This window comes from Syngnathus acus, chromosome 16 (genome assembly GCF_901709675.1).
Source record: "Syngnathus acus chromosome 16, fSynAcu1.2, whole genome shotgun sequence".
Taxonomy (NCBI): Eukaryota; Metazoa; Chordata; class Actinopteri; order Syngnathiformes; family Syngnathidae; genus Syngnathus; species Syngnathus acus.
In genome coordinates, this window is record NC_051101.1 from 8,516,660 (window position 1) to 8,542,960 (window position 26,301).

Here is a 26,301-nt window from a genome sequence, read left to right on the forward strand (position 1 = left end):
AACATTGCTTTGTTCATTTTCTGTAAATACCATGACGGTCCAAGTTTTACATTTTTGGAAACTCAATATGCATGCAATGAATCTTGAATCAAATACGACAAACTGCTTTGTTTGAAGTCATATTAGCACCTAAAAATTAAGTGCTAATATTTATTACTAATATTAAACATTCAGTAATACTGTACATCAAATCAATATTTTTTTCCCTCTTCCTGTGCATGTGGTAGGTGTTTTTACCAGCGTAGCTTTACAGTATTTTGCCATTTGATCAGTACTCTTTCCCTCCTCTTCTCTTTCCTTTCCGTGCTCTGCAGTCATTACAACAACAAAGGAAGCTCCATTCCCACAAACGGTGAAAAGGTTCCACCTGTGATGCTAAAATGTTTTCATCTGCTTCTTGACTGCTGTCGCAAGGGAACACAAGAGAGAAAGGAGAAAAAATTGATTGAAAATCAGAAAAAAAGAGGGAATCATTCCAAAGGGCTACCAACCACCCGTGACAGCAATCATCAGTGATCTCCACTGTCATTTCACTCTGCTGTAAATAATTCATCAAAAGAAACAAAAGCGAAACAAATATGCAAATATATCTTGGAAAAAAAAAAGCCCAGTAACATCAGCCCGCTGACACATGGGAAGAATAGCAGTGGATTGTTACCATTGCAGGTTAAGACTGTGATTAATTTGAATTCATCTTGTTTCATCTAACTTGACAGTGCTGAAGTCACACATTCATAAAGGGTGTGTGTGTATGGTGGGGGATGATGAAGAGTGAAGTGGGTGGGGTCTGGCGATGGGGGGATTAAGTACAAGGCGTATGGAAGGATTTTGGGAGGGGGGGAAGAGGCAGGGATGAGGGGCTAGTCAACATTGGAGGGAAGAAGAAAAGGATTTGGGAGTGGAAGGCAGGAAAGGAGGGAGGGCCGTGTTTGAGGGTGTATTCGGCAGTACTGTGAAAGGTAGCCATCAAGAGCTTTGATGAAAAGTGCAGGCCTTCTAAAGCTTACAGTGACAGCATATGATTTGGTCAAAGTATGAAGCTTTTCAAAGGTAGACATTCTCATTCCCATTCAACTCCTTTTGGCTTGAATATTTTTTTGGGGGGCTGAGCGCTAGCAAAACTCCAAATGGCTTTGACAGATTGGCTGCATGCAGTATTGTCCCCTGTGACTTACAGACAGTAGGTCGTCTGTAAATATAGAGATGATGAAATGAACGGATTACATCTAATGTTTAAGCAAATGGTGCTAAATCAGGGTCTATTCAGAAAGCCACATATGTATCAGGCCAATGACACAGGTCAGATAATTTGATATGCGTAAAAGAAACCTCATTATCTTTGTCCTTGACACAGAAAGGGTAGCCAAGCACACATGTATTTTACAAGTTAAAAAAGAAAAAAGATTTGACATTATGTTAAAAGTCTCAAACTGACTTTTCCCGACAACACAGTCACTACAATTTAGGAGTAGGTTGTGGACATGTAATGTACATCTGTCATGAAGAGCCAGATTGACTCTAATCCAAAATATTACACAAACTAAAATGATCGAACATGTTTATTTCAAGTTCCATGGTGGCCAACTCCGTGAGTTTCCTCCCACATTCCAAAAACAAATTGCATGGCATCAAAAGTAAATTACATACAGCAACACAAAATTCCAGGAGCAAGAAGTTGCTTCATTTATCTACGAGGTCTAATTGGCTACAAAATATAGTGGCTCAGGTTTGATATATTACATATTACATATTATCAATATTATATTTTCAACATAATGATTCGGAGTTGACTAGTTCATGAAGCAGTAATCCCTGTAAAAAGATAGATTTACATTTGTGATAAAAAAGTGTCTAATTGTTACTTGCAGTCTTATAAGTCCGTTAACTGCTCTTGAAAAAAAGACTGTGGCCATTTAGGCTGTATGTATCATTACCTTCATTTTTGTCTGAATGATACCTAAATAAATTTTAAATCATGCATTTCCAATGTTAAAGCTGAATTCTAGCGGGTGAGTGTAAAAAAAAAAAAAAAAAAAAAAGACTGCCTATTCCGCAAATTATGACAGCCGGTATTTCACATTTGTCATTACAACAGCTCTCTCATGAATGTTGTATATGCTTCTTGTATTTTGCAACACCTGAGCATACGACTACTGGTGGGCCAATATATATGACATCATTTTCTTGGAGTGATGCTTGAGGCTTATTAGCAGCCTTGCTTACAGCAATGTGGACAGGCTTTCACAGCCGACAGTCATTAAAATTAAGGGTTATGGTCTACTGTCGCAGGTCATTGGTAAAATGCCTGTCAGATGACGCCCAACATGAATGTGTACACACACGCACGCGCACACACACAGGCATGTCATAAAATGCATTATGTTGGAAATAAGTAATCTTTTACTTCCAGACACTAACAAACAGGCTCATGACACTGCACAAGCTAAAGTGTATATCCATGTGAAGTGAACCTGCAATACGTGCCTTTGAGACTTTTATCTGATAATAGTCTAGGACCGTCCTTCTCATACACATATAGACTGATAATAGTGCCTAAATTAAGTTCCTCATATCTGCAGAGTCCTCCAGAGGACTGGAACTCATTGGGAATATATTGGTGACCTACATACTGAGAACACACACTGCTCTACACTGCCGGGCAGACATAGAAAATGTTTTAGGGATCAGTGTAACATCTACATAAAGACAGATGCATAGTCAGCATATACTGTAAGTAGAACTCAAATGACTACAGACAGCCCTGTAACCATAATCCTATGTCGTATACAACCACTTGGGAAATACATACACAAACGTACAGAAAAAGTTGAGAAAAATTCAGGAAGATCCAAAATGACTACCCATGAGTAAATTGATAACAGTCCCAAACATGGGGAGGATTGATTTGATTTTATATTTTATACCTCAAAAAATGACAGAGGGAGTGTTATCGATTGAGTATTGTTCGTATTGTAAAAGTTAAGTCATGATTCTTTGTGAACCAGATGAGACCAAGTCAGAGACCAAGTGACCTATTTTTTTCCTTGGAAAAGAAGAAACAGCCAATGTGAAATCAAGAACTAGACTCTGTGGTTTTCATTAGTGAAATGGCTAACTGTGGCAAAGTCTGGTGTGGTCTGGTCTTGGCAGGTTTTTCATCAAGGGGGTTGGACCGCTTACGGTTTGGGGACCAAATAACCTTATGGGGACATGATGCACTATTGGTCTCCATTCAGGAATTGAGTATTTAATTCGAAAACACCTGTGTGCACTGTGCATGGTCACTATGGCCTCATGCAAGGTAGGCACCTAGCATTATCACATGTATGGATGGAGTTGCGGCAAGGTTTTCTCTCAGCAGTCTCCTCTCAATTCTCCTGACACCCAACATTGTGTGTGCATTATAGTAGTTCCTTGTTGAGAAGAGACAATTATGTGGTGCTCTTTGCAAGACTAAGCGCACTGACCCAACTCTGGGGTTCAGCCTCACTGTGTGCCCATGCAAAGTTTCCACAGTCACTTACCGGGCTGGAAACAGCACCATCCCCATGGGCCCCAAAGTGGAGGAGAGGAAAACGAATCAACAATGAACAATAAGGAACTTTTTTGCATTAATTACACTCCTTTTGTGCTTGTTCCTTTGATAATTGATTTTTTGTCAAACGTAAAGAAAATACTTCTATTACTATGAAAATAACATCGACAACAAGTAGAAAAGGAATAAGAACAATTTACCGTATTTTTCGGACTATAAGCCACTACTTTTGCAAAAGCTTTTAACCCTGGGGCTTATAGTGTGACTTATCTATGGATATTTCCTGATATTGTATGATTTGTGCATATTCTCTTCATATAGAAAGAAAACATTAAAACGCATGTGTCTTATAGTCCAGTACGGCTTATATGAACAACACAATATTTTTGCCTAATTTTAGCTGATGCGATTTATGTTCAGGTCCGTTTTATAGTCCACAAATTGCGGTAATTAGTATTGCAATACTCTTTGTTGTTGTTGTTGTAGATGTGTGGCGTCTGACATAATTTTATTACTTTGAAGTACAGTATCACTCCATTACTGTGCATTCACTCTTAAGTCAGTTATAACTTGCCCAGAGATCTCTAAATGAGTTTGACAGATTAACTGAAGGCTATCATTTTCAGGCTAAAAAGAAAAGATACATCCTGAATTGTAGGGTGTCGTATGTTTTAAGAACAAAATTCCAACATCACCACATTTAAAGTAAACCTTTTAAAAAAATAATATGAAATTAAATTAATATATTTCTTGATGTCAAGACTAAATTAGTCTTGTCACGTGACCCAAGCAGGCTTGCCTACAGTCTCTCCATCATAAATCAGAGAACCGACAGTAAAAGAGCCACCTGGCCTTTTTAAACTGTCCAGTGCAGTCACAAATCATATCCTCTTCAAATGGAGCTTTGCAGAAAATAAGTACATCATACCTTCTGCATACTTAAAAACCTATATGGTTAAAAATCCCCCCTGGCAGGGAACTTCCGGACACCGTGTTTCGAGGCGCTTTTAAAGACGAGACAGGATACAATAGTTTAAAGACTTTATTCATATCAAATCAGGTAAAATCACTTGAGCCTGCATAACAGAACGAAGCAGGGAAATGGAAGAAATAAGAATAAGTAGAATATAAGAAGAATAAATAAATTAAGGGAAGAAATACACCTCAGTAAAAACTATGCAATAATTAAAGTGAGTACACAACAAATGTAACTACATTGCTGTCACCAGTTTTGTGGCAATATATTTAATTTTTTGATTACCGCAATTTCTGGACTATTGCACACAGCTTAATATAAGCCGCACCCAGAAAATGTAAAAAAGAAAAACAATTTGAACATAAACTGTATAGGGCGCATTGGACTCACTGAGTATCATGACGGGCCGCAAGTGGTTAAAACATGCATGCCATATACCGTAATTGGTATAAAAGTGTGTTTCCCAGACGCCGGTAATTATTTTCCAAAGTCTCAGGACAGGGCCATTTCACAAGGCTCTCCCGTCAGACACAGTTTTTAAACATCGGGGATAGTCGACCGATTTTTTTTTTTCTTGTGAAGTGACACGAGAAGGCATGGTCACACTGTATGCTGTTGCCGCTCCCTGATGTGAGATAAACCCTTGTGCAAAACAGGGCACCCCACTCATTTTTACAAACCTCTACAACCAAGAGAGGTTGAGAGGTTAGTGGCATGAAGCTCAATAGCCCGTAAAAATATGTAAATTCTCTGCATCACTGTTTAAGCAATGAGGTTCAAAGTGTGTGGAAAAAAGTTGTGGTTTATAGTCTGGAAAATGTGGTACTTTTTGAGTTTCATATTTTAAAATTGTACAGTATAAGAAAATCACATTCATTGCCACAATGCTGGTGTTGGACACTGTAACAGCCATTAGTATGAGGAACCTGTCCCAAATGCTATAGTGTGTCCCTGCAGTCTCCGTTTGGGAATGAGTGGAATGATCTGTAACAGTTGTCCGATATCTTCCAACGCAGCGGTGCTGTTCTGTGGAGAGGATAATGTCAGAGTTACTAAAACAATAATTTTTCCATGTTTTGTAAGGGAAAACAAGAAGAGGCACTATTTCAATTGGGTTATTATCAGCGTTTAGTTTGCAGACAACACACACGCACGCGCACGCACACGCACACACACGGTCTCCTGATGCCTTGAGGCAAAAGTGACTGAAGAAATATCATCGGCACACCTGCAACTAGCTGCCTCCTGCTGCATTAAAAATGTTATCCAATGCGTGTTTAAAAAGACTAAATACAAGGATGAGACCTAGAGAACTTGTCTTGACAAATTCTGAATTGGGGGCGAACGTACAATTATCCTATTTGGGATGAATTGAATTGACTTGACAGAAACATGACTTTATCTGGTGTTCTTTTTGGCTCACAAATGAATTCTACAGCTCAGCTTTTCTCAAGCAATCAATAGTGTCCAAAACCAGATAAGTGATGGGAACAGCAGTGATTTATTTTAATTGTGATGAATGTCTAGAATTAGGTCATAAAAATAATTCGGTCTAAGATCACGTCACCAAATCGCTCCTGATGCAGCCATGAGCCATATGTGACACATTCACTCGGTGCATTCATGGACTATAGTACCCATTTATTATTTTTACTTTAACAAGTTTTTAAATAGAGTTAAGGTTTGCCTAACTCAGAGTCTTGGATTTGACACTATTCGAAATTTACAAACTGCTGTAACTTGGTTAGGGGCTTATTGGTTTTAAAGTAAATGGAAGATAGGTAAAAATGAAACATATCAGTGTTGAATTTTGATCTATAGTTTAATGTATGTCAATGTTAAATATCAGTAGATATCAATACGGGAAGAAAACCGTTGCGAGTTTCACTATCATTTCATAATTCCCTTGACTTAAGGCAAGAACTTTAGGAGAAATCAGACAACTAGAAATGTTACGACTAATTAGATGAAAGATCCAAACCCTATGAGGGAAAAGGTATTGGTGTGGTTTTGTGAAAATAATACAAAAATCAAGTCCCAATTTAAAGTAAGAAGCAATTTGAGAAAGAAATATGTCTCCTCATACATTCAGCATATGCTGCAAAAGAGCTGAGCCACTCTTATGTAAACCAGAATGAAACATTCATAAGAAAGCCACTGTGTCACACTCAACCCGCTGGGATGGTCCATGATTGATCCATATGGTGGCTTGGCAACTATCCGAAACTCATCTACAACAAATGGGGCCGCTCTGACGGGGCCAAGAGACACTGCAATGTGATATTCAAGTGGGCAGCAAACGCAAGATTTTTTTATTGGTATGAATAGAAAGACGTCACAACGCCAAAGCAATCAGGGTTAGATTCAAGCCGTGTGCAGGATTGTGAGTGGGTGACCAACAGAAAGGAGGCTGGCGCCATGCACATAATGCATTCCTGAGCCCCTTCATGACAAAGTGCTTGACCCCCAACCCTTGCCCTCAGCTGGACCTAAGGCCAGTTGGAACCTTTCAACCTCATAATGGGAGCTTACTGAAGTGTTCACATTCATAAAGTCTTTAGCTCACAGTGCATACACAAACATCACCACATGGTTATCTGTGTCAAAGTGTGTATCTGAGATCATAAGGAAGGGGCTGTGCTGTGGGAAGTGGAGGCCCAAAAACCACCACCCCTGCCGCAGTAAAGAAATGAGGACTTAATAAGCTGTGGGCTTCTGTTGTGGTTTCTTTAACTCTCTTGCCCCCTTTTACAGCTTCTGCTTCTCACTCTGTCTCACTTTCTCGCTCCAGTGATCTATTACTCTCCCCCTGCATGCCTGAATTTGCTTCCCTCTTTATCAATCACACTCACACCTATACCCGTAACCGTTTATTTCTCCTCAAATACTAACCTTAACTGTTTTCTGAAGCTGAGCAGTGATTGGCTGTTGCCGGATCTTTGCCTGATGGAAACTGGTGTATTTTGATCTTTAATTAATATCCCACAAACACAATATTAATTAGATTATCAGGGTTTATACGTGTGGAGCTGCATAGAACATATTATAGAGAATGTTTTTAGTTGTCTCTACCCCCCACATACAATACAGTGGATGAAAGTTGAACGCAATTTGGTCTTGGCGACTGTTAAAGTACAATGAATATATGAACAGCATGATTACTTGCGATTTGTGTTAATAGTAAAATTGTAAAACAAAATAACAGAAATACTCAACTTAGGCAACTACATGCAATAAGTTAACTTTCAGCTCAGCTGTGATTATAGTTTTCCTCAGTGGCTTATCATCACTGACATCTTGAAACTATAAAACTGTCAACACACCTTCAAAAAGAGTAAAATACAAACAGTAGGTTGGCTGATGACAAGCCACTTTGACTAATCACCACCCAGAACTGTATTTGTTTAAGACAATAATTATGACATATTTTCCAAAAGATTTTAGATCAAGCTTGACGGCCAAACCTTTCAGGTCCCAAGACTCCACTCTAAGGCCAAAAAAAAAACTCAAAGATGAAAGCAAACTACTGTAGATCTTTTTGTCATGTGTTGGTTTATGTCCTCCAACAGGACTCAGAGAGGAATTTGGATAATTGAATGAAAACCTCCTTGAAGATAAACCACATCGCTGTGTGATCATGAGATGGTAGAAGTGGTTGAGGTTCAAGACCTTTCTTGTGGCCACTTTGGTCTTTGGTGCAATTCTTCATTATTGTTTTTGCAGCACCCCTCCATGACTACACCCCTGTACCTCTCTCACCCTAAAACCTTTTTCCTTTGTTGAAGTGTTTAATGATCAGTAAATTGTGCGAGTGTGATATGAGTAAAAACTAAAACATATGTCATTTGAGTTTAAGTTTTTACACCTCCCCCTTCTCCTCTCCAAAGTCACTGAGAGAAGAAAAAAAACAAATTTAAAAAATGGTTTAATCTAAGTTAGTTGAACTGAAGAACCAAGTCAGATCAAGACTAAAGCAGAAAGTCATTGTCACAAGGATTCACACTGACATTTTCTACATTGAACCACACAGGCATACTGTTGCACTTAAACATGGCTAACCCGCAACTCCAGTCTTCCTCAACATTGAACTCCCATCGAGTGCCTCTTAGTCAATTAAAAACAGTCAAGTCTGGTTTCTGACTGAAACCCTTTTGAGGTGTGCATGTGTGTGTGTGTTTGGAAAACTTCAAGACGTCTTTTGCCAGAGTCCTTCCTGCTCATTCTGGTAATGGATGGGTGACCTTCGACCTTGAAATACATTCTATGCCTGCCTCTGGGCACCCTGTCTTTTTATTTTCACCATCTTAATTTTTTCCCTCTATTTCCTGTCTATCCATCTCGCTCTCAATCTCTCTTCTCTAATGAGATGGTGGCTGTCTTTTCCTGTGGGGAAAGAGGTCAATGCCCCTGACATACACATGTGCACATGTGTGGACAAGCACACTCACGCTCACAAAAAGACACAAACTGCAGACATGCATACACATCCAGACATGCACAAAACCATCCAAATACAAGCACAAGCTCACATTTCTATGCTTGCCACACACACGCACACCCATATGACAACGCACACACTGACCCAGAAATCCCATCGCTATTATGCAGAACATCAGTTAACTGATGGCGGAGCTGATTATGCAGCTACCCTCTACTAGCCCACAACTCCCTTGTGGATAACTTCCTTTAAAATCCCAATCCCAAATGTCTTTTTAGCATATCAATAGAGAATTATATATTCAGAAACAGTGGAATTTACACACATACAGCTTTTCACAACTTTCTCCTCAGATCATGTCAAAGTAGGAAGCTGTATCAAACTAGACAAAATTAGACAAACATTTCACCAAAGATCATCAAAAAGAAACATTCGCTGTCAAACAAATGCTGTTGAGATATCTCCCATGATTTGTTTTTCTGTGTATTAGCTCATAGTTTATGAATATTCTACATGCACATACAAATGTTATTTGCAAAATGAGAATGAGTAAAGGGTACTTATACAGTTACAAATCAACTTTTGCTATAATTTTTTTCAGCCTATAAGTCACACTTTCTTTCATAGTTTGGCTATTAATGTGTAAGATAGTTTAATTGTATTATATACTCTATATATTTAGGATTGAATTCTGGTCAAATTTTGTCACTTGAGGATCCGTGTATGAGAATGTTAAATGACTATAAGCCTACAGGGCCTACGGAAAATTGTAAGAAATAATTAAAGTGCTGTACTGTTGTCAAACAATTTTGGACACATGCAAAGAAATTTAAGCTTGCATATTTAATGGAATGATTTTGACATTTTAAGGAGCGCATGCTTTTTAGGTGATGGACATAAGATTTTCAAGCGCATATGTAAGTGACAAAACCATGTGTTGCTCACTTAGCATTGTGAAAAGGAAAAATGATGATTTTGCAGTGTGAAGTGGTGACCTCCACAAAGATTGCTTACTTGGCACATAAGCAAAATAACGTCCATGTTTGTGCATGCAAATGTGCTTATGTGTTCCCCTGCATATGATTCAGAGTCCGTGTGTATGCATGTAAAATTCGTCTGCTTGCTAATAAGCAGCTAAGAATGCTCTCGCCTTCATTGATAATGCCAGGCATTGCATTTCTGTGTGTATTAACTCGGTAATTGAAAGGCCATCTGTGGCCTACTGGGGAGGTTTAGTAAAGGGTAAACTATGAGGCTCATTATTTTTAGGAGAGGTATGCTCCCACTGGCCAAAACAAATTAGTTTGTGTCCAGTTTAACCTTCACAAAAACTTAATTACAGTAGGTATGCTGTTTATATGCTCATTATTCAGACATGATATTTTGGAAGTAGAACAAACCCCCAAAACTGATTCGAATCAATTTTATCATGGCTATGTTACCATATTCACAACAGTTGTGCATTCTCCACATTTTTTCTGTGATGTACAACATGTAGTGCAGAGTTGTAATTGTTGTGTGGGTATTGCTCTGTTTTGATCATTCCCACTTTCAACCAGATGATAGCAATGACGTAACTGAATGATTCAAGCTCATATAAAAAAAAAAAAGACTTATGATGTGTTACTGTTACTTTGTTCAACATAAAAATGCTAAACCCTTGTCCAATAGGCCTCAAAAGTAATTAAATCAATAACACACACCGAGTGTGTTCGCTTGTGTGTCTGCCTGGTCCATAAATTTGAGAAGAGACATGAGCTGCATGTCTCAGCAGTTTCCTGTTGTAAGCTGAGCTCTGCTGCGTGTCCCTCTGGTTCTCCCGTCACTCGGCTGGTCTGCACGTTTGCCACGCTACTACTTGTGAGCCAGCACATGTGTGTCTGCCTTCACATGTATGTGCGTTTCCTTCTGTCTCCTGTCACCGGCAGTCCCCTCAGCACCATTAGGACCTGTTAGGGTCAAGGGCCATTGCTACAAAGGTCAAAGTTCATCTTTCCATAGGGGAAAAGTCATGGTTACTTGTGGTGTGAAGTGATACTGGACAAGTATCCAGCTGTAAAGGTGACATGGAATAGGTTTTTTGACATAATAAAGAGTTATGGAAAAAAATAGGCTCATTTTAAACTCTTATAATTAAATTAGAGAATGGTTGTAAACAGGCAGGAGGTTCCCAAGCATCCATCACTGGGACATCTGGTACGTTGTCACACAGACACTGAACAATATTTTAATGGTCATCAAAGTCTGAAAGATGTTTTATTTTGCAAAGCTGCAGCATGCCACTGTCCCTAAAACTGCTCGGCTCTATACGATGTATAATGAAAGGAAACACACTAGCTGGAAAAAGTTGTGTTTAGAGAGATTTTCAGAGAAAGGAAAGGGCCCCAAATGATGAGACAGCAAATTCTTCTGAGAAAAAGAAAGCGGTAATCGAAAGATAATATCAGCAGTAAAATACTGTTTTATCGCTACAGGAGATTTTCATGCACCAAGCCCACTCCACGTCATATGTGGCGACACGCTGGCAAATGACACTTTGGAAACCTTCAAAACTGCTTTGACATGTAGAGTTGTTCCTGGATTTAAAAACCAAGGAAGAGTATGACCAGAAAGCATACTTTCAGCGCAATGGTGAGTTGTATCTTAAGTCATTTGTTTTCATGCCGGTGTGCGAAAATATTGTTTTAATGCGAAACCAGACTGTGGTGCAAAAGAGGTTGAGGACCGCTTGTGTAGACCCGGTATAAAAAAATAAATATTTACCCGCATGTATATTATTGAAAATAAATGAAATCCTTTTAAAAAAAAAAAAAAAGTCCTCAACCCCTAATCTTATTAAAATACTGTTTAAGGGTGGGGATGAAAGTGTGTGTAACAGAGAAATGTGGCTTGATACAGTGACTGCAGTTTGACCAACAGATCACATTGTCTTCAACATAGAAGCTTTACTCACTTGCCAGATCATATTCAGGGTTTATGTACTTGCATGCAGCAAAGGGACGTTATGCGTGATAAACATCAGTGTGAAAGCTGAGTGCCTGAGAGATGACTCGGTTAAAAATAACTACTGTCAGTCTGTGTAGAAAGACTTGGAAAAAAGGAATATCCAAGTTGACCCTGGATTCAAGGATGGGGGCTGTTTGGCATACACACAGATTTTTGCTGACATCTGCACTCTCTCACAAAATCACACATGGACGCACGCACACAATGCCCAAACAAATATGTCAACCGAGCACTAAGTCAACCTATTCAAGCTCCAGCAGCAATGTTTACCCTACAGGTAAACACTAAAATGTAACTGCATGTCACTGTTGTATTTAGAAAACCTAAAGCAGTGTGGAATTGCCGCAATGTGAACGTTTCTAGTTTGTTGGGGTGATGTGAACCACACTAAATTCAGAGCAGTGTGTACTACTTATTCTTCCCATGACATTTTATAGCTTGTTAAAACTTAAAAATGGGTTAAAAATGTCTGGTAGAGAACGAAAAAATTTCCCACACATGGGAGCATAAATGTGCTTGAATAGAAATATTGTTGGCAAACTTGTTGAGACAGGGGTCAGGTCAAATCATCACGTGGTTTGAGTCAGGATCCAGGATATGGATGTAAGTCATTGTAATGTGCTCTGAAGTGTGGTGGTGTATGGGTGCACATATGTATGAATTTATCCATCCTCTCCCTAGTTGAACAGGATGTCGGAGGTCAAATAAGAGGGGTTAAAGGTTAAAGCCTGACTAAATAATTAGAAGATAGTGTTTCCAGTGTCAGTCACACAAACACAAAGCTCCATGACCATTGAAGTTGTTATCTTTAAGGTGTCTGGACAGTATCTTCCTCTGTGACCCCCCTAAGCAATACACAAACACACACTTGAACATGTTCTCCTTCCTCTCTGTCTGTGTGACGTCCACAAACCCACCCGCCATGCAAACACACATGGCCAGCCTGAGAGCTTGTCCTATTGATGGGCAAGCAGCCAGGAAACTGAAGGGGGGGAAAGCAAGAGAGGCCCAAGCGGGAGCGGCAAAGTGGCTATATTTAGCCTGTCAGTCACAAAGGTCTAAGGTCAGCTGAAAGCCTACTGACACCTATGCACTCACACAGCACATGTACACCCACACACATGCTGTAGTGTTCATCAAAACAAGGTCAAGAGTGGAGGGCAGGCAGCTGGCCATAGGTTTACTGAGCAAAGGAGTGAGCAGACAGCTGCCTAGTTTTACTGCTGTCTGCCCTTTAAATTGAGACCGGAGGAAAGTTTAAAGAGGACACAATTTAATTTTATAGCATGCCAGAAGAGTATAATGCACGGAAAGTATCATTGCTATCACCTGCTGCCAAACAAGTCATTTTTATACACCAATATACACATACACTTTCACAGTTGGCTTTTCATATAAAAAAGATGGATAGGTTTACAGATTGATTATATTTTATCTGATGTACATTAAATTCAAGTGATTTCTTTTAGTGCCCATTTTGGCGTATGCAGCATGCGTTGAGCTTTTTTACTCTCTTCTCGGATTGATCCTGACATCTGTGTCATTTACTTTTTAGTCATGTACATTTATAGTTATAAGCTTACATACTATTAACATGGGTATGGAATAAAAAAAGGGGATGAGCTCAACTCCGTGCTGCCCCAGTAACCAAAAAAGGTTTTTGCTGACTTAACTCAATTTGATCTCGTCAAGTGGTTGCACGGAATAAAATTACCTGGATAGAAAAAGAAAAAGTCTCTGGATCCAAATGGTTTTATTTTGTGCAACCACATGACAATATAAAATTGAGTAAATTCAACACACCATTTTTTCAGTGGTTCCGTGTATGATTATTCAGCCATAAACAAGCCATACAGAACAACATGGGTGGGCAAGGAAGGCAGAGTGGCCAGGTGGGCTCGAGAAAAGTGGAATGCGCTGTCAACACAAAAGAAGTGGACATTTCATCCATGGACACACACACATGCATGCGCTCACAAACACACACGTGCACAGACCTAATGATAAAATGACGCATGGTCAACCAAACATGAAGACAAGGTCACATGAGCCCATTACCTTGGCCAAGCACTCAACTGTTGAGAAAGTGATTATTTCATTTGAGTTTGTGAGTCAGTCAATCAGTTAGTTAATTATTAGTATTGCATAAAACCTACTTGTAAAATTTTGAGGACATTTTGTTGAGGGGTGGCAACAAAAAAGATTCTCTAGGTATTCCTGTTTCCTCCTCAAACATTCCAAAAACATGCAAGGGAGGGTAAATGAAGATTAATGTGAACTGTTGTTTGACTATTTGTGCCCTGTGATTGGCTGGCGGGCGACGGCTTCAGGATGTACCCTGCCCCGCACCAAAACCCAATTGGGATGGACTCCATCACATCCTAATGAGGATAAGCAATACAAAGAATAAATGGATGTAGTCAGGATTGAATTCTCCCCCATCCAACAAATGCAATGGTACTGCGTCATTCACAGATTCACTTCTGTTTTCCAACACTCAGGAGAAGCAACGATGACGCACACAGACTGCTCTGCTCATACTTAAATGCTATGCCTCAATTCCAAAGTGCTCTGGGAATTCCCACACTAGTACTGCATTATAAAAGACAAACTCAGCATAGTGAGGCATCTTCCTTAACACTGTCTGTGTAGAAAGTGACAGAAAAACTGCCCACATGGGCTGACTAAATTTGGATACTTCTTGAGCTCTCTCTTTAATGTTATGCTGTCTTGGTAATAAACTTTTTAAACCACTCACAACGACACATTCCTTGGATATAGATAGTTTTTACATGATTATTTCCCAATCTCTGTGGCAGAAAGATGAATAACAACAGAAGGTTTGTGTTTGTCAACATTTAATTAAATAAATGATATTATTCTGTAGTTAGGGATAGGTACCTGAGATTCTTTTGGGGTGGAATCCAAATCAGTGGGTACTACCATGTATCGATTCATGTGAAATCAAACAGACCCAGCAGAGAAAGCACACCAATGTGGTGACTCGCACATTTTCACAGATACAAAAAAATATTTAAAAATTATTTCTGTTTTAAATGAGCAAGACCCAACTGCATGAGCAGCTACCCAATGCCAAGCCACACAAATACAGTCTATAAAGTATACTGCAATGATGGTGAATCCGTGCACTTAGGGTCAAGGAATAGACATTGTGATTTTCTTTCAAGGGATTTTGATGGCCACTTTCCTGACATTTCACCAGCCTAATAACATAGTGCTGTGAATAACTCTTGTCTTAAACATATATGCGTGTGTGTATTTAATGTGAGCAAAAACAGCAAACATGTCATTACGGTAATATACAAGAAATGTGATTCACGAACATGTAAACTAAATTAGGAAAGTAATGAAAACATTTGAGTCACTCCCCCAAATTGTGGGTGTGACTGCAGATATAGTTGTCATTAGTATAAAAAAAAGAAAGAAGCAATAGGGACTGTGGTAAAGTGCTAAAAAACTGTCATAAATTATATCAAAAATTGGTATGATGTTATACTTCCCACAAGTTTTTTCAATAATATATTTTACATCTGGAACTGTACAGTTGCTTTGGCTCAAATTATAGAACTCAAAAAGTGCAGCACACACAGATCTACCAGTTTGACGGGAGCACTGTTATCTGCCTATTCATGTCATCTGAGCCAGACTATAATAGTGCATTATTACTAAGTGGTGTGACAATCCAATCTGATGGCAAGAGAAACTCCACCCAACCTCAATGGTAGTAGAAAGATTGCATGCAAACGGCGTCTCTCTTGCTAAATCAGATGAGGGGGGAAACTGCACACAATGGGCCTGTTGTATTATTAGACCCCTTGGAGGAAGCTCCGTTTGTCAGATCAGACTTCCCCCAAAAAGGAGGTCTGGGAAAATATCAGCTTCCTGACTAAGTGTTTGCAGTTCAGGCTCTCTGGCTGCTGCAATCACTTTCTGACCCTGTTTTGCTTTGCACTAATTCTCTCTCTCTCTCTCTCTCTCTCTCTCTCTCTCTCTCTCTCTCTCTCTCTCTGCATTAAACTTGTTTACACACTAATCAAACTTAGTTGGCACCGAAGCACAGATTAAAAAAAAAAACGGATAAAAAGTCATAATGAAAATAATTAAAGAATATCTGATTCTTACAAAAATCCCTAGAGATCAGTGGAGTTTTTTTCCGTCATAAATAAATAATTGCGTGCACATTGGAAATGGGTTAAAGATTTGAGGGAGGCCAAGAAAAAAAATGATGCAGAAAGACAGCCTTTCATGTATTACTATTTTAACATTATTCGTTCTGACATGTAATTTTTCAAAGTTTCAGCTTGGCCTCTATCATTAAATAGGAGCAACAAGAAAGGAGCAAATAAGAGCCTCCTCTGACTTATCTAGTTAGTAGTCAGCTCTATCTTCCTGACTCCGCACTCTCAGTCGGTCTGACCTCGACTGAACTGTTTGACATCAGTAGTCTTGCTGCTGATGTTGAGCTAAAGGAGCAGTTGTTAGTGCCAAAGACGGAATGAGACAGTCCTGACTGAGGGAAAAGCAATCCTCCCTTTGAATTGCTTTTTGAACTTTTCAGTGAAAGTTTAACAGTTTTTTTTCTACAATAATGAACTCTGCTACTTTCATCATGATTAATTTAATCATCAGACGTAATATTAGCTTTGCTCCTATTTGGTTGATAATTTATTCTATAATAAGATACATTGAACATATATTTTGGCAGAGAACTTGTTTCTGACTGCAAACCTGTGGTAGATTACTGTGAAGACGGTGCATTAAGGGTAGCGGGAGGCTGACTTCCACCAGCTGGTGTTTTCTTTACTCTTCTCATGCATTTTTAATAATGAATACAGAGCGATGATTCACTTGTGAGTTTTTAATTGGGCTTTGGGGTGCAAATGATTATGCTCCAAAAATTCTGCCTAGCCACTTGTGGTTAAGCAAACGTGTGACCTGCACGCTCTCTTTTATTGAAATTGATGTGTCATGTTAAATAACACTGGTTGACAGCAAATTTTAATCATAGCTTTATGCATCGGATTTTTGAAGCTTATTCTAAAAACGTCTTTACTTGTTTCAGTTACATACAAAAGAGTTAACGAACCGGAGAAGTGAATGCACAAAATTCAGAGCCATGAGAGAATGGGGATTTGAAGGGCATATTGTGAAGTATATGATGGGGTTGGCACCTGCGAGCAAAGGTAGACATGGAAGTGATGAGTTTGGCAGAAAGGTTCAAGGAAAGCTGTAGAGCAAATCAAAAATAAATTGATCAATTTTTTCAGTTCACCTAAAATTATGTTTCAGTAGATACTTTCTCATTGCTATGCACCAACCTCGTTTTGAGCAAAATACTTCTTCGTGGCCTTAGATAAACTGTGCAGTTTATGCCCCGCTGCAACTTGTTCAAATAACTCAAGCTCACACAAAGTTAGGGATGTTTAGCTTTTCGATTTGTATTTAAAATGGTCCATAAACTTTATTTAAGCTTCTCTAAATCGTTGAATGCACATGCCCAACTGCTTAATGTGTTAATGGTTTTTGCAGAGGTCCTTGTTCTTTAACTAGGATGGCAAAATAGATTACCGGTGTTCCATTCATTTCCAATACATTTCCAAGAACGTCGCAAGGAATTTTCACAACTGAAACTCTACTCTGTATCAATTCTAAACGGTATCAGAAGAAGCGCAAAATAGTGCCCACCTGTGGATATGGTCGGGCATTGTAGAGTAACTACATTGTTGAAAGCCGTATGCAAACGAAATTTCGTTTTGTGTACACCCAGTGTTGACAAAATGACAATAAAGTTTGTCTAAGTCTAAGTCTAAGTCTAACAAACTGTATATATCTGCATCTGACATTTTAGAGACAAAAAAAAAAGACTAAGATTCATTTGAAGTTTCTCAACAGCGTTTAGGCATCATGTGAAAAGCACCTTTACAAAGTCATATTGGCTCTCACATGCACACGTGCAGTGTGGCTTTATGTCTCCCACATGCAATGTATGTGACACACCAGCAAAGTCATTAGACCACACTTCCTCTCCAAGCACAAGAGAGAGACATTAGGGCTGTCTTGCATGAAACATACCGGAAACGTGTGGGTGGGTGGGTGCATGTGTGCCGCCTTTCAGTTGGTGTGCCTGTATTTGCAAATGCATGTGACCTAAACTCACGTTTTGCCCTTGGGGCTTGTGACCAGTCGTATGTAATCGCTCCTCTTTGATTGCCTTCATTGAGTGGACAACTGCTACAATTACAGCCAATTAACAATGTGCACAGGAGTTGCTTGCTCTGCAGAAAGATCAGCGGAGCATTCATTTGTGGGGTCAGCATTTTTCTGAAGCATCTTGTCACATTTCTACTTCCAGATGATAACCATTTGTTGTCAAATCTAATTAAACAGTGGTGCCAAACCGTGAAAAAACTCGTATTAAAATGTGGAGTGGATCACAATGCAGATGGTTGTCGTAAATAGAGCAAACTGAAAAAGTTTCACTTCTCTTTACAAAAAGGTACAAACCGTTAGCACTTCTGCTTTCTAACCACTTGACTTATTTATGTGCTGTTGTTGTGTGCTACACGTGTCTTCCTTCACGGGCTTGATGTTGTTTTTGCACCTCAATCAGCATCAACAGCTTTGAATGCACGGTTGTGTGTTTTGTGTGGGTTTGGCTATCTCCTGAAGTTCCCTGATCTCATGGGATAAGGTGGAGTCCTTCGTTGTATTTACTAAAACACTAACACTCGCACATAAACATGGCGGTGTCCTTTAAAATGCTTCGGATGAACCTAAACCAGATACACTGTTTTTGAAAAATTATTGTTGTTTGAGAACAGAAACCTGATGATTAAAGTTTTTAGATAGATAGATAGCCTACACTAGGTGCTTGCCCCTACCTTTTTTTTTTTTTTAGGAGGGGGGCGTATGCCCTTTGACGACCCTAAAGTTAAAATGGACAAACAAGGTCTTTTGGGAAAATATATCTGTGACATTCTTAATTCTATGAACTTTTGCAGTAAGAATTTGGAGTTTGGCGATGTGTCAGCTGCATGTGTCATGTACACCGATGCTGCAAAACAATGGATGCTGTTTTTTTGTAAGGGGGCATTCACTTCAGAGTGACTGCTCAGGAATTGCTCAGCAATTAGTCAACCCCGGACTGCGGCCCTCGTCATCATGGTATTGAAATCCATTTTAAGCACTGGCTCCATAGTAGAAGCAGCAGAATGAGCAGTGACTCATTTGCTTGAGTGAGGACTGCCCGCTCAAATCAGACAGACTTTACTAAGACAATATTCTGTATAGTATGTATAGTGTTAGGTAATTCCTTTCTTTATTTTACTTTTTTAAAATAGCATCTAGTCATTACAACTCAGAAACGTATCTATGTGTGTGTGTGTGTGTGTGTGTGTGTGTGTGTGTGTGTGTGTGTGCGTGCGCACGTGCGTACGTACGTATACTATGTTTGTATATGTATATGTGGTTTTATTCTAAAAAAGTTAGTTAAATACAATATTTTTCAACTGTGTCTGCAAGGTGACACAGCTTATTCACATTAAATACAATTTCATTTATTGCTGATTCAAATGACTCATTTCTACCAATTTAAACTCTGAATGGAAAATATAACTGTTGCAGACAAAATGGCTGTGTTCAAAGAGGGATGCCGTCACAACAATCACAACTACAATTATGCCCTATTTAAGGACATTGCTAGAAGACTATCAATTTACCTTAATTCCCTTGAACATTCCAGTTGTCGGTCTGGAGCCAGCCAGGTTTCCTTCAGTGTTAATTAAGCGTCTGTCTTGGAGAAAATTAAGGTTGTGATCCCCCGGACCTCATCACTCCTACAGTCCCTAAGAGGAGAGACAAAAAGAGACTTAATGAAAGAATAAAAGGATGATATGACTTAATGAACAGCTAATGAGGCCTGTGTATATTCAATATGTGCTTCTTAGAGCTTAAGTAGAACAATATCAATCATTTTTGGAGTTGCTCATTGATGACTGTTGGCTGGCATTTTTGAAAATTGCAAAAAAAACAAAAGCTGTCATTTAATAGAAAAGACAATCCACTGTATAACAACACAGTCTATGTATAGCCATATCTTGTCCTGTAAATTATTAATTTCCCCACTGATTAAATTAAAAAAATCACTGACTAATTGAATAACTCCAAACCTTACGATCATCTTTCAGAATCTGACACGGTGAAACTGTTTAATGGGCTGTAACGTGCGAGTCATATGGTTGTGTCACTGAAATGATTCAGCTCCCCTAATGCTGCAGTGTTTCCTCTACTCATCGCACTACTCAGTGACCAAAGGTGCATTATGCCCATAGGCAGTGTTAGGTAAGACAATTGAACAATCTGACACAGTGACATCATTACCCCTCAGAGCACTGACTCAAGCATCACAGCGTGTTGTTTCCCACAAAAGGGCTCTTTGTCTCCATGACAGAGTCATTTATTTTATGACCGTAATCCAGATTGGTGATGCCCACAGGCCCTCATTTGCGGATCGGGATATTCAGAGGTCCCAGTTCGGTAACCACAGCATGACCATGTGAGGGCCTCAGATGACGCAGCCAAAATATAAAACATAACGAGTCGTGAAGTTTATGGCATTCGAGTTTCCAAAATAAAGATGGACATTTTTAAAAGGCCAACCAAGGTAAAAATTATAAGATTAGCAGTTGTGACCATGATATTCCCACCCTCCCCCCCCCACAAAAAAATAAACCATATCAAGACAGGATGGCCAAATTATGTTGTTCTGCAACTGGAATCAGAAAAAGCATTTTCCAGGACTAGACCTTTCACTTCACCACCTGAGCCACAGCTAAGTATAGAGTGCTGTCTGCGGCATCTTTCCCATCTTTTTAAAATTGAGGAATTACATTGAGGAGAAGGAGCAAGATGAAATCAGTATTCCTAGGCAGCACAATACTTCAAGATTCAAACCCAGAGCTGTAACAAACAATGCCATATGTTTATTGAACCTCAAATGATACTAATTTAACAATATCATCAAATAGGTTTATATAAAAGCATATATCTGTCATACAGAAAGGAAGCTAAAGCCAAACTGTAGCAGGGTTTATACTTTCTGTACCTTGATTTGCCACCTCTGGTTTATTGTATTATATTAAGAAAACAACCTCAAGCCCCTTTCTTCCGGATTCCTTTATGTTTTTCGGTGACGTTTGTATAATAATAATAAAAAAAAAAATCCGGTTCAGTTCACTGGGGCACTCCTATATGTCTTATAAATCAAATTTACAAGCTACACAACTGTACTGCTCCTCTATAATACTGTTCAAAAAATAAGTCCAAGTGAAAGAAGATGCCAGAAATGACTTGAAATCACTCTGTTTTGTTTTGTTCAGGAGCATACTACTAGTGTGGAATAGAAATAAGTTCAATGAGATACCTAAGTGCAGACCGGATTTGTCAAGACATTGAGAGAGGTGTAAATGGGAAATTTAATAAAGTACGCGAAGAAAAAAACAGCTTCTCAAGAAATGCCAGAAATTCTTAAACACCATCAAAGAAGAACAATGTGCAAGTCAAACTTTAGCTAGTTACAATGTAAAACATATCATATTATCACACAAACAATAAATTTATTAACTTAAGTTCACAATACTGGCCTTTTGGAGGGCAGGGTTGTTATGACAATTACATATATGAACTCTCAAATCGAGGTCTAATGTACCCTAACAACGACATATGTTGTAAAACTATAAAATCTCTTCATACACATCAATGAAGTCAAACCTAGTGATGCACAAAATGGAGCATTATCACATTTATCTTAACACTGAGTGAGTGAAACACTTTTTATAGAGGCACATCTACCTTCCATACACGCAGCCACAAGCTTTTCCTGGAAACTGCTGACTGCATACAAACATGTTTTTCCAGCACTGTGGTCATCATTTCCCACCATGCCCTGAGTTTTAGGATGGTAATCCATGCGTGGAACTCCAAAAGACATCTAGTGGGTTAGTCACTTTGCATGAGCAGAGCCATTAACAAATGCAGCTCTCTGCTTTTAATTCAATGCCGTTTTGAGGATTCCTTTGAGAAAAGGCAGCAGCTCAGCTCGGCTTCCTAGTTTCATTAATTTGTCCTTGAAAGTGAAAACTATTTGGGAGGTTCACTGAGGCGTAACGCTGTTTGTTGCGTTTGGGGTTTTAATCTTGAATGTTATGATTTTTTTTCCCCCTCAAATGTTGATCATTAATTTTAAACTGTGCTGGCCACATCTGGGAATTTTGTCTGTGTGCCTGAGGGCAGTCTGAAATCAAACTTTATATGGTGATTAAGTGACTATGTTGTAGTGTTAATTCATATGGAACATTGCACAAAAATGTGGAACAAGGTTGCATAAGGAAGGTCTGAACATTTACAATCCTAGTTCATGAACCATGTATCTGGTTCACTGCCGTGCAGAATCACTTTAATCCCCTCTCAAAGTTTATTTCAAGAAAGCCAGACATCTTTGAGCTTCTGCAAAAGAGCCACATATTTCCACTGCTGTCATCTATTCCATTTGTGAAGACATATGTCAGGATTAGAGATTCTAGTCATTGTTCTGGAACATGAGAATGATGTCAGCATTCCTTCTAGCCCTCTTCTGTGAGAAATTCACAAAAATGCAGATGTGAGTTTCTGAAAAGATGGCTACTTGTGACTGTTTTAAAGAAAAGTCTATACTGACTTGCAGTTGTTAGGGAGGGAACAGAATGATGTCAGACTTTCAATTTATCAATGAAGGTGCTGAGGACAACGGTCAGTGTAGTTTTGTTGAAATAGAAACAATGATATAATCCTCCTTATAGCTTTGTTTATCCCTTTAAGATGTTGAACAGGGGGAGGTCATGACCTTAGTCTTTGACAGTCAAACCACTTCTTTGATGAGCTCATCAGATTTTTCGTGTCAACACAAACCTGCTTGCTGAGTGCAGGAAGTATATACACCAACAATAAACATGTTTGGGGTTTAAAATCCAATCTCTTTAACATTTTCACCAAAACGTGTCCCATTCAAAATCTTAACAGACCAGAAAAGAATATTAATGCTTAAATTAATAGTTTTTATTTTTAATTCCTTACTTATGAGACACTGTTCTCGGTTTCTATTTTATAAAATAAATGTAAGTTATCACGGTTGGTCAATTACAAAAACCCGCACTTCCACAAAAAAAAAAAAAAAACACATCATCGCCATTGTTAATCCTCTATAATCTCACTTGATTCCCTGTTTGTATTCCAGTCAGGCTCCTCTTGATAATATGCTGTTGCCTCTGGCTTTCTTGCTCATTTTATGTAATTGACTAAGTATAAGGGTACAGATTTATCTTCCTCCATGCGCAACTCAAACAGTATTTTACACCATTGCCATCAGTTAGAACGATTCATATTCAGTTGTATGTCTATCCAGCCACCCATGCATCCATTTTATATACCACTTATCTAAATTTGGGTCACTGGCGTGCTTGCGCCTGTCCTAGCTGACCCTGGACTGGTCACCAGCCAATAAAACAAATAAAACATATTTAGGTTCAGCATATTTTGGAACACTTTCACTCTACGTGGTGGTTTTCTTTTTGATAAATGTTGACATATGCAACTATTTTGGAATTTTATTAGCATGACTGTTTGACTCCAGCATCTGCTTATTTTGCCCTCAATATGTTATACAACATATGAAATACTAACAAGGTTAAACCCTTGCTTTTATTGGAAGGGATCTTAAGATGTTCAAGCTGTTTCAACACTAAACAGCTGACTGTGCCAGAGTGTAAAATGATTTTGCATGGAGGAAAATTGATCTAAATCTTGCAATCCATTCTTGAGGGTGGGGGGACATTAGGGAGGAGCCCATCAATACTGTTAAGAGTGTCAGCATGATTGAGATATTGCATTGCATACAAAATCCCATAGATGGAAATTACAGAAAATACCGTATGTTCATATAAACAATTGCAGATGAGAATCCTCACTGTTCGGACACGTTTTAGAAATGGGATATTAAATTTGCATTGAAACATCATCACCTGTGGTAGTCATACACCTCTACCACTGTCCTTGTTAAAACCCTGCATGTTCTATCAGCAAACTTGTCTAACTAGTGAGGATTCAGAGTTAAAGCACAATGTGTAAATAATCATTATCAGTTAATTGATGTGTTTATTTTAATTGGTTTCCCTTATTTTTAGCAGTCTCTCTCATTTCCTAGATTTCCCTGGGTTCCACCCTAATGTGTTCAACTACTATATCCAACTTTACACAAGCCATGATGTAATTCTGCCTGAGGGGCTTTCCCACATTCATGGCTCAGCTGATAACACATGTGGTAGAGAATTGTAAAAACACACATGGGTGTGTAGCTGTTTCAAACTCAAAGCCCATATCACCCTTCCCTGAGAACCATAGAGAGGAGGGTATGAAAAAGTTCCACTCATTTTCACAAACCGGCAGCTTTAAAGCTCATCTAGCCTGTGATTAAATTGGCTGAATACAACAACCCAACCCATGTTGTTGCACGCTGGCTACAGCTGTGCTTCGCTACATTTAACCTCTTCTAAGTGTTTTCAATTGTTTTTCTTTAACTGGACTTATTAAAAGAAATACAAGTTCCACTTGAATAAATCTCCTGGAGTCTTAGCAGGGCCTTTAAATGGTCAAAGACAGAATTCAATATTCTTTGAGACTGTTTGACATCAATGTTGGCTGTGGTTGCGCATTTACTGCACACTGCTGTGCAAACTAAACACTGATCCAACAAGCCGCTGCAATGTCAGCTGCTTTCATTTAGTTGGACTGAGCAGTGAGTCAGTCGGGGTGGCTGGAGGAGAGTCCGCGCATATACAGTGATTAATCACATCTGCACAGTCTGGTCTTCACTGAAGCGGTATCTATTCATATTCTTTGGCATAACTTCTAAAAGTGAAACAAAGACCATGTAAAAGTAAACAGCAGCCCAATGCAGCTGGAGAAAATGATTAAAAGGCAATACTGTGTTTGGATATGTGTGAGAGATGGGGGAACAACAAAATAAGCCCTTCAAGGGCACTCGACGGGATAAGCTCAACCGATAAGGACTGTGGAGAGGAAGCTGTGGTTGTTTTTTAAGGAAATGACATCATTTGGTTGGATGGAACAGTGACTTCATGTTGACAAGATAATGGTTGAGTGTGTGTGAACGAGCATGCAAGCGTGCACATGCATGTGTGTCTTTGTAGATGAAAGCACCATGGCTGATTGTTTAATTTTTGCTTTTAAATTAAAATTTCAGCATCTTAAACTCACAAATTGTGACTGGATTCATCTTAAAACTGTTTTTTCTTAAAATGATCATTTTCATATTGCATAAACATAGGTTTTCCAGTAAAAATAAAAAACCCAAGCATTCTTTACACTGTACAATTGCGCTTCAGTCAACAATACTTCAACAGTCAAATGCCTGAATGTTTGCATATTGTTTTTAAATTTCTGTACAGTGTAATGAAAATATTGGATGTAAGAAGTAACATTTCACATAGCTCAAAATAACAGATTGATTGATTGATAAAACAAAATGTACTTATGTACATAGAATGGGACCCTTTTTTTTTCTTTCAGTGTTTATCATCCTTTATTGATAATTGCTCATAACAAGAAAAATAGTTTACATTCTTGATATAAGTAACTGGTATAGTAAGAGGAAACTTTCCAATGGAATTATCTTAAAATTATATGAAGAGTTTGTTTGACATTTGCGGAATTCGTTTCACCAAAACTATACAAGTTTTTTAATACTGAAAACATATTAAAAGGCTCATGAAATACGGAAGGGGAGTTTTTTTCCCCACACAAACAAGAATGATTCCATCTGGCGTGATTAGCATACTAGCAAATGCTAACTTTTAATGATGAGATGATCTCACACACTCAATTTCACAGAATTCTTAATGAATAATTAGCATATTAGAACAACATATTGTCTCCCACTTGCTCAGGGGGAGGCTGATGGGGCGTGGTGCAGGGTGAGGGGAGGGATGCAATGTGGTGAAATATACAATTTTGTCTTCAGCTGCCATCTGAAGAGTGGTATCTATTCAGCCAAACTGAATTGGAAAAGAGAACATATAGACACTTATTTTGTATTTGACTCTGGTCATTAATTTGATTCTTGATTTGGTGCTTTGCACCTGAGATTTTCTTAGGTGTGGGATTTTAACCTTTAGTATATCCAGGTGTACCAATAATAACTTGCATTATTAGTGGCTGATGAAATGGCACTTTGAAATATTATGTGAGATTTAGAAATCTAATCAGCAAACTCCA

At 38.7% G+C, this 26,301-nt stretch overlaps 1 long non-coding RNA gene across 2 annotated transcripts in view; it reads right to left on the reverse strand.

Moving 5' to 3' along the window:
- The window catches only part of LOC119135468, a 90,395-nt gene that overhangs the window by 27,512 nt on the left and 36,582 nt on the right, over positions 1-26,301 (reverse strand). Inside the window, exons 4-6 of one of the 2 annotated variants that reach the window (XR_005100565.1) lie at positions 19,695-19,820; positions 17,063-17,147; positions 4,563-5,537 (exon numbers count right to left, since the gene is read on the reverse strand). This is a non-coding gene — a long non-coding RNA (uncharacterized LOC119135468). Of the gene's footprint in view, positions 1-4,562; positions 5,538-17,062; positions 17,148-19,694; positions 19,821-26,301 lie in introns of those variants that run through there. The other variant, XR_005100564.1, reaches the window with a different exon arrangement.